The sequence below is a fragment of the Carassius carassius genome, chromosome 9, assembly GCF_963082965.1.
Source record: "Carassius carassius chromosome 9, fCarCar2.1, whole genome shotgun sequence".
NCBI classification, from domain to species: Eukaryota; Metazoa; Chordata; class Actinopteri; order Cypriniformes; family Cyprinidae; genus Carassius; species Carassius carassius.
In genome coordinates this window covers 2,052,501-2,062,500 of record NC_081763.1, presented here as the reverse complement: position 1 = coordinate 2,062,500, position 10,000 = coordinate 2,052,501, and positions in this window count along the sequence as shown.

The window sequence follows — 10,000 nt, the reverse complement described above, 5'->3', positions numbered from 1 at the left end:
CTCTGTTTTTTAAAGTGGTAAAATATAACTTAATTCACACCATATTTCTGATATTATCGATCAATCTTATCAGATTAACTTTGATGGTTCACTTTTATTTTATTTACGTGAGTGCAGTACACCTGCAAAGCGTTAGCACTCGTTAGCTTGTCATTAGCGTTTTCATTCGAACCTATCGCTGTTTTCTTTTCTCCTCTCCCTCGCTCCAGTTTTTCACAAGTTCATCAAACAACCGCAGTAAGAATTTTCATCAAGCACGGTGAGTAATGGCTTCTCCTATCATTGTTTCTTGCACCTCTTGCCACATGTACAGTTTATCTATCTCTGTCGCTGATGAGGGATTCACATGTGATAAATGCAGGGAAATAGTTAGGATGACAGAGAAGATTTCAGAATTAGAGACACGCATCCAAACTTTAATTGAGGACAGTAAGAATGTTAGGGCTCTAGATACGGCTTTGGATGCGTCTAGCTCAGGGATTCCTGTACATTGTTCGGTTCCGGAAACAGAGCCCCAGCAGCAGGGCAACTGGGTGACGGTGAGGCAGCGTAGTCGTGGGTCAAAACACCGCTCTTCTGTTCCGATCAAAACATTAAACAGGTTCTCCCCACTCAGTGATGCACCCACTGAGAAACCTGATGAAAGTGCTCTAGTTATTGGTGATTCTATTGTACGGAACGTGAATATAGAGACACCAGCCACCATAGTCAAATGTTTACCGGGAGCCAGAGCGCCTGACATCTTGGCAAATTTACAAGTGCTGGCTAATTCTAAACGTAAATACAGTAAGATTGTTATTCATGCCGGCGCTAATGAAATTCGACTTCGCCAGTCGGAGATCACTAAAAATAACATTAAAGAGGTGTGTGAACTTGCAAGCATGATGTCAGACACTGTAATATGCTCTGGTCCCCTCCCTGCTTACCGTGGTGATGAGATGCATAGCAGATTGTCATCACTCAATGGCTGGATGTCTAAGTGGTGCCCACAGAATAACATAGGTTTCATAGACAATTGGACGAGCTTTTGGGGCAGATCTGACCTGTTTAAAAGAGATGGTCTTCATCCCTCCTGGGGTGGCGCCACTCTTCTCTCTATAAATATGGCAAATAGTCTTAGTGTTTATACTTGACTAACTGGGGCCCAGGTCAGGAAGCAGACAAACTGGCTAAACCGACCGTCTGCTAGCTGCCTCCCGTCACAGAGGTCAGTTAATTCTCAGCACATAGAGACTTTTTCACCTAGATATCACACTATAGAGACTGTGTCTGTTCCCCGAACTAGAAAATACAAAAAACGTCCAAACCAAGTTAAGATTAACAATTTAATTGAGGTTCAACAAATAAAAAACAGAAGCAATATGGATAAACAAATGATAAAGCTTGGCTTATTGAATATCAGATCCCTTTCTACGAAAACACTTTTTGTAAATAATATGATCACTGATCATAATATAGATGTACTCTGTTTGACAGAAACCTGGCTAAAACCTGATGATTACATTATTTTAAATGAGTCCACCCCCCAAGATTACTGTTATAAACATGAGCCACGTCTAAAAGGCAAAGGTGGAGGTGTTGCTTCAATTTATAACAACGTTTTCAGGATTTCTCAGAGGGCAGGCTTCAAGTATAACTCATTTGAAGTAATGGTACTTCATATAACATTATCCAAAGAAACAAATGTTAATGATAAATCCCCTGTTATGTTTGTACTGGCTACTGTATACAGGCCACCAGGGCACCATACAGACTTTATTAAAGAGTTTGGTGATTTTACATCCGAGTTAGTTCTGGCTGCAGATAAAGTTTTAATAGTTGGTGATTTTAATATCCATGTTGATAATGAAAACGATGCATTGGGATCAGCATTTATAGACATTCTGAACTCTATTGGTGTTAGACAACACGTTTCAGGACCTACTCATTGTCGAAATCATACTCTAGATTTAATACTGTCACATGGAATTGATGTTGATGGTGTTGAAATTATTCAGCCAAGTGATGATATCTCAGATCATTATTTAGTTCTTTGCAAAATTCATATAGCCAAAATTGTAAATTCTACTTCTTGTTACAAGTATGGAAGAACCATCACTTCTAACACAAAAGACTGCTTTTTAAGTTATCTTCCTGATGTATCCAAATTCCTTAGCATATCCAAAACCTCAGAACAACTTGATGATGTAACAGAAACTATGGACTCTCTCTTTTCTAGCACTTTAAATAAAGTTGCTCCTTTACGCTTAAGGAAGGTTAAGGAAAACAGTTTGACACCATGGTATAATGAGCATACTCGCACCCTAAAGAGAGCAGCCCGAAAAATGGAGCGCAGCTGGAGGAAAACAAAACTAGAGGTATTTCGTATTGCTTGGCGGGAAAGTAACATATCCTACAGAAAAGCATTAAAAACTGCTAGATCCGATTACTTTTCTTCTCTTTTAGAAGAAAACAAACATAACCCCAGGTATTTATTCAATACAGTGGCTAAATTAACGAAAAATAAAGCCTCAACAAGTGTTGACATTTCCCAACACCACAGCAGTAATGACTTTATGAACTACTTTACTTCTAAAATCAATACTATTAGAGATAAAATTGCAACCATTCAGCCGTCAGCTACAGTATCACATCAGACAGTGCACTATAGATCCCCTGAGGAACAGTTCCACTCATTCTCTACTATAGGAGAGGAAGAATTGTATAAACTTGTTAAATCATCTAAACCAACAACATGTATATTAGACCCTATACCATCTAAGCTCCTGAAAGAGGTGCTTCCAGAAGTCATAGATCCTCTTCTGACTATTATTAATTCCTCATTGTCATTAGGACATGTCCCCAAAACCTTCAAACTGGCTGTTATTAAGCCTCTCATCAAAAAACCACAACTTGACCCCAAAGAACTAGTTAATTATAGACCAATCTCGAATCTCCCTTTTCTGTCCAAGATACTAGAAAAGGTGGTATCCACACAATTATATTCCTTCTTAGAGAAAAATGGTATATGTGAGGATTTCCAGTCAGGATTTAGACCGTATCATAGTACTGAGACTGCTCTTCTTAGAGTTACAAATGATCTGCTCTTATCATCTGATTGTGGGTGTATCTCTCTATTAGTTTTATTGGATCTTAGTGCTGCGTTTGACACAATTGACCACAACATTCTTTTGCATAGACTTGAATACTTTGTTGGCATCAGTGGAAGTGCATTAGCATGGTTTAAATCGTACTTATGACCGCCATCAGTTCGTAGCAGTGAATGAAGATGTATCCTATCGATCACAAGTGCAGTATGGAGTACCTCAAGGCTCAGTACTAGGGCCGCTACTCTTCACGCTTTATATGTTACACTTGGGAGATATCATCAGGAAACATGGTGTTAGCTTTCACTGTTATGCTGATGATACTCAGCTCTATATTTCTTCGCAGCCCGGTGAAACACACCAATTTGAAAAACTAATGGATTGCATAGTCGATATAAAAAACTGGATGACGAGTAATTCCTTACTGCTAAATTCTGAAAAAACAGAGGTGTTAATTATAGGACCTAAAAACTCTGCTTGTAATAACCTGGAACACTGTCTAAGACTTGATGGTTGCTCTGTCAATTCTTCATCATCAGTTAGGAACCTAGGTGTGCTACTTGATCGCAATCTTTCCTTAGAAAGCCACGTTTCTAGCATTTGTAAAACTGCATTTTTCCATCTCAAAAATATATCTAAATTACGGCCTATGCTCTCAATGTCAAATGCAGAAATGTTAATCCTTGCATTTATGACCTCAAGGTTAGATTATTGTAATGCTTTATTGGGTGGTTGTTCTGCACGCTTAGTAAACAAACTACAGCTAGTCCAAAATGCAGCAGCAAGAGTTCTTACTAGAACCAGGAAGTATGACCATATTAGCCCGGTCCTGTCAACACTGCACTGGCTCCCTATCAAGCATCGCATAGATTTTAAAATATTGCTTATTACTTATAAAGCCCTGAATGGTTTAGCACCTCAGTATTTGAATGAGCTCCTTTTACATTATAATCCTCTACGTCCGCTACGTTCTCAAAACTCAGGCAATTTGATAATACCTAGAATATCAAAATCAACTGCAGGCGGCAGATCCTTTTCCTATTTGGCGCCCAAACTCTGGAATAACCTACCTAACATTGTTCGGGAGGCAGACACACTCTTGCAGTTTAAATCTAGATTAAAGACCCATCTCTTTAACCTGGCATACACATAACATACTAATATGCTTTTATTATCCAAATCCGTTAAAGGATTTTTAGGCTGCATTAATTAGGTAAACCGGAACCGGAAACACTTCCCATAACAACCTATGTACTTGCTACATCATTAGAAGAATGGCATCTACGCTAATATTTGTCTGTTTCTCTCTTGTTCCGAGGTCACCGTGGCCACCAGATCCAGTCTGTGTCCAGATCAGAGGGTCACTGCAGTCACCCGGATCCAGTACGTATCCAGACCAGATGGTGGATCAGCACCTAGAAAGGACCTCTACATCCCTGAAAGACAGCGGAGACCAGGACAACTAGAGCCCCAGATACAGATCCCCTGTAAAGACCTTGTCTCAGAGGAGCACCAGGACAAGACCACAGGAAACAGATGATTCTTCTGCACAATCTGACTTTGCTGCAGCCTGGAATTGAACTACTGGTTTCGTCTGGTCAGAGGAGAACTGGCCCCCCAACTGAGCCTGGTTTCTCCCAAGGTTTTTTTTCTCCATTCTGTCACCGATGGAGTTTCGGTTCCTTGCCGCTGTCGCCTCTGGCTTGCTTAGTTGGGGACACTTCATCTACAGCGATATCGTTGACTTGATTGCAAATAAATGCACAGACACTATTTAACTGAACAGAGATGACATAACTGAATCCAATGATGAACTGCCTTTAACTCTCATTTTTGCATTATTGACACTGTTTTCCTAATGAATGTTGTTCAGTTGCTTTGACGCAATGTATTTTGTTTAAAGCGCTATATAAATAAAGGTGACATTGACATTGACAACGACTACACTGAAAGAAACAAAGAAATGGACAATGGAAAGGATAAAGATGACAAAGAAACATGGGCAATGGTTGCCACAAGGAGAAAGAAGAATGGAATGGATGCAAGGAGTAGAGGAACAGACGAGCTATATACAAGTCAAGGTAAACAAACAAGCAATTATACTGATGGAAGACGAGAAGCAGTTCAAAGAAATGAGACAATGAAAAAGATAAAAAGCCAATCGAAATATCAGAGAGACTACAAAAAAGAAGCAACGCTAACAATGACTGTTAATGATCCAGAGAAAATATCTGTGATGATGATAATAAAGGCAGTGGAAGAGAAAACTGGATTTGGAAAGCTGTATGGACTGAGGAAAAAAAGTAATTTTGACTATGAACTAACCATGGAGAATGAGATGGATTGTGATAAGCTAATAGATGGACTACTGATTGATGGACAGTTTTGTGAGATCAAAAAACTATGTAAAACTGAAAGAATGGTCTCTTTTTTGCTTTTGCCAAACTACATAAAAGATGATGAAATCGTTCAAAAACTGGTGGATTGGGGTGTAAATTCTATTCTCCCATTAAGAAGGAGATATTATCCTGGCACCACTGTTGCAGATGGAACAAGGTTTTTAAGAGTAAGATTCCCACAGGACATTGTGACTCTGCCATACAATGTGAGATTTGACACAGAGGAGGGACCAAAATACTTCAGGGTAATTCATGACGGCCAGCTAAAGACTTGCAGAATATGTGCAAGCACAGAGCATGAAAAAAAGGACTGTCCTCAATATACCTGCAGAGAATGTCAGGAACAGGGGCATTTTGCTCGGGACTGCCAAGCCCCGCGGTGCCAAAGCTGTGAAAAGACATGGATGAGGTGTACGTGTGAATCTGAAGAGGAGGACAATGCAGAAATGGAGATAGAGGTGCAGGAGCACATGGAGGAGACAAGCAGAAATAGAAGGAAAGATGAAACACAGGAGGTGAATGGGATTTCAGATGATTTAAGTAAGCAAGGAAAGGAGGACTCCACGAGGAGAGAGGACAACGCAGATAAAGAAATTGAAGTGCATATAATGGAGACTGAGACACATCAAACTGTTGCTAATGATGGACAAATGAAAGAAAAGGAATGTGCAACAACGAGTGAAATTGCAGCTGGGTGGAATAAAGAGGACGTAAGTGATGAGGAAACTGATGAAATTAACCTTGAGCTTGAAAGCAGAATATCGGACATTATGAACAGAAGACGTAAAATGTTAAGAGTACCGGAAATACATATTAAACAAGTATTAAAGAAACAAAAGTTAAGAAGAGAAGACAGAGCAAGGCTAAATGAAGATAAAGTAGATCTAAATTCCTAGATATTAAGAGAGACCGCATATGTATGATGGGTTGTTTTGGTTTGTTTTTTTTCTTTTATTTCATTATGAGTAATTTATGTTTGGTCTCCATTAATGTTAGAGGGTTGTCATCTAAGCTGAAGTTTGAAAATATAATGAATTTAACAAAACAAAGTGATATTTTATGTATACAAGAGACTGGATGGAATGAAACAATAGTTAATGATTTTAAAAAATGTTGGGATGGAGAAATATGGTACAGTAATGACTTAAATAAGAAAAAAGGCTTGGCAATACTAATTAGAAGGGGAGTAGTAGAATCAACGAATGTTTTATTTAAAGATAACAATGGCAGGATTTTAACTGTTAAAATTATGGATAGGGGAGAAGAAATAACAATATGTAATATACATGCTCCAAATGAAGATATGGAAAGAGTTACTTTTTTTAAAGAATTGAGTGTTTTGATTAATGGATGGAAGAATGTCATTGTTATAGGAGATTTTAATACTGTTTTAGAAAGAATAGATGTTGAAGATTTTATGGTGTATAGAGCTGATGTTGGAAGAAAAGAATTGAAATGTATGATGGCTGAACATAAATTTGTAGATGTATGGAGAGATAGAAACAGAGTCAAAAGAGAATATTCGAGAAGACAGTGGGTTAATACAATTTTAAAACAAAGCAGAATAGATTTCATTTTATGTGACAGAAGATTTGAGCATTTTATTTCAAAAGTTTTTTATAAAATGTATAGCGGGAGTGATCATGATTTTTTATACGTAATGATGGATTTTAGTGGAGTTGAGAGAGGACCAGGTGTATGGGTGGTTAATACACAGCTTTTAAAGAACGAATTGTATAAAATGGAAATGGAAAATCTAATTATTAATAGCGTAGATGATGTTTTATATGATGAAGCAATATGTGTGTGGTGGGACAATATAAAATCAGATATCAAAGGTTTTTCTATTGAATGTTCTAAAAAAATACAGAAAGCAAAAAGAGCTAAAGAAAGGGAACTAAATAAAGAATGGGAAAATGAAATGAAAAAGATAACTGAAGGAAATACGGATATTAGGAAAATAGTAATATTGGAAGAGAAACTCAAAAAAGTGGAAGAGGACAAATGTGTGGGTGCTAGAATAAGAAGTAAGATAAGGAATACAGTGGAAGGGGAAAGAAGTACAAAGTGTTTCTATGATGCAGAAAAGACTAGACAAAAAGCTGATTTTAATAAAGAATGTTTCAATGGAAGGTAAAAATATAAAAGATAAAGAAGGGATTTTAAAAGCGGTGAAGGATTTTTTTGGTGTTTTATTTAAGAAAAAGGGAGTTAATGAGGAGGATGAAGTATTTTTGTTAAATCAAATCAAAGTTAAAGTAAAAGAGGATGATAAAAAAATGTGTGATAGTGATTAAACAGAAGAGGAGATAAACGAAGCTATAATGAAATTAAGCAATGGGAAAAGTCCTGGTTTATCATCTGAATTTTATAAGGTTTTTAAAGATGTTTTAATACCTATTTTGAAAGATCTTTTCATAGCCATTTTTAAGAATGGACAATTGAGTGAGAGTATGAAGAAGGGCATGATTAAAATAATTTATAAAAAGAAAGGGAATAAAGATGATTTGCAAAATTACAGACCATTAAGTATGCTCAACACAGATTATAAAATATTAGCCAAGATTTTAGCGAATAGACTTAAAAAAGTAGTTCCCCACATTACGACTAATCAAGCATATGGCGTATTAGGAAGAGATATAGTGGATACAGTAACAAGCATTAGAGATTTAATTTGGTACATAAAAGAGAAAAAGAGTGATGGTTTTTTAATCAGTATAGATCTAGAAAAGGCATTTGACAGAGTTGAGCACAAATATTTATTTGATTTAATTCAACAGTTTGGTTTTGGTAATAATTTTATAAAGTGGATGAAATGTTTTCATACAGATATTTTTAGCTGTTTTAAAATAAATGGTTTTTTAACAGACTTCATAGGAATATCTAGATCTATAAGACAAGGATGTCCCTTATCAGCTTTATTATATACTTTAGTTGCTGAACCGTTAGGTTTAGCAATAAATGGAGAAAAAGAAATAAAAGGTTTTTTAATAGAAGACAATGTAATAGAACAAAAATTGTTTCAGTATGCAGATGATACTACTCTGATTTTAAAAGATTTTAATAGTGCTGAAAAAGCTATGGGAATTATTGATAAATACTGTCGAGGTTCGGGTGCAAAAGTAAATAAGGAAAAAAGCGAATACATTAAGATTGGAAAAGTGGACATTTCAAAAAGAAATTGGCAGTTAAAAGAACAAAAAAATAATATAAAAATTTTAGGCATTACACTTGGATATGATGAAATTAAAACTAGAGAAATAAATTGGGACGAAACTGTAAACAAAATGGAAAAAAGATTAAATTTTTGGAAACAGAGAGTACTGTTTCTAAAAGGGAAGGTACTTGTCTTGAATTCTCTTTTTTTATCCAAAATGTGGTATGTTTTAAGTGTCGTTAGTTTACCAATTTGGGTATATAAGAGAATAAAAACTATGATTTTAAAGTTTCTTTGGGATGGAAAGGTGGAAGATGGAGGATTAGGACTAATAGATCCATGGCTGAGAATGAAAAGCATGAGAATTAAAACAGTAAAAAAGTTTTTTAACAAAGACAACATTCCATGGAAAAGTGTCATGAATTATGTTATTAATAAATGCGGACAAATAGGAGATGATTTTTTATGGATGGCTTTTAAGGATAATATGATAGAAAATATACCAGAGTTTTATAAGGAATTGTTGAGAAGTTGGAAAATGTTTTATGATAATGTGTACGTAGAGATTAAAGGGAGAAAACAGTACCTACAGCAACCCCTATTTTTAAATCAAAATAATAAAAGCAAAAAGCACATGTTTTATGAAAACTGGTACGCAGTAGGTTTTAGACAAATAAAAGACATTTTATATGAAGTGAAACCTGGATTTTTACCTACACAAGCAATAATTGATTCACTTGAGGAAAGAGAAGATATAGAAAACAAAGGGAAAATTGAAGAACAATATACAAAATTAAAATTAGCATTGCCAGAACATTGGATTAAAAATATTGAGGATAATGAAAAAGAAACTGAGAATGAGAAACCAAAGGTTTTTTTAAAAGCAGGGGATGATAAGATTGTTTTTAATGATTGTGTCATTAAGATGTTTTATACCTGTTTAAGTAAGACTGTTTTTGTAAAGCCTAAAGCAATAGAATATTGGGAAAAGTTATTTGACAATTTTGATGCTTCGAATATATGGAAAAATGTAAGATTGAATTTTAAAAGTCCGGTTTTGGAAAATTTAGATTTTTTATTAAGACACAATTGTGTGATGACAGAAATGATTTTAAGTAAAATTGGGTTAGCGCAAGATGAAATGTGCAAAGTGTGTTTGGAGAAAAAGGAAGGTGTATTACATTTATTTTTAAAATGCAGAAAGTTAAGTGATTTTATAGAAATGTTAAAAAAGATGGAATGTGATTTTCTGTATAATGACAACATTACTTTGGAAGAATGGGATACATTGCTTTTATTTGGCTTCAATGGAAGGACAAAAAATAACTATGCTCTTAATTTTACGTTAACGCTTGCAA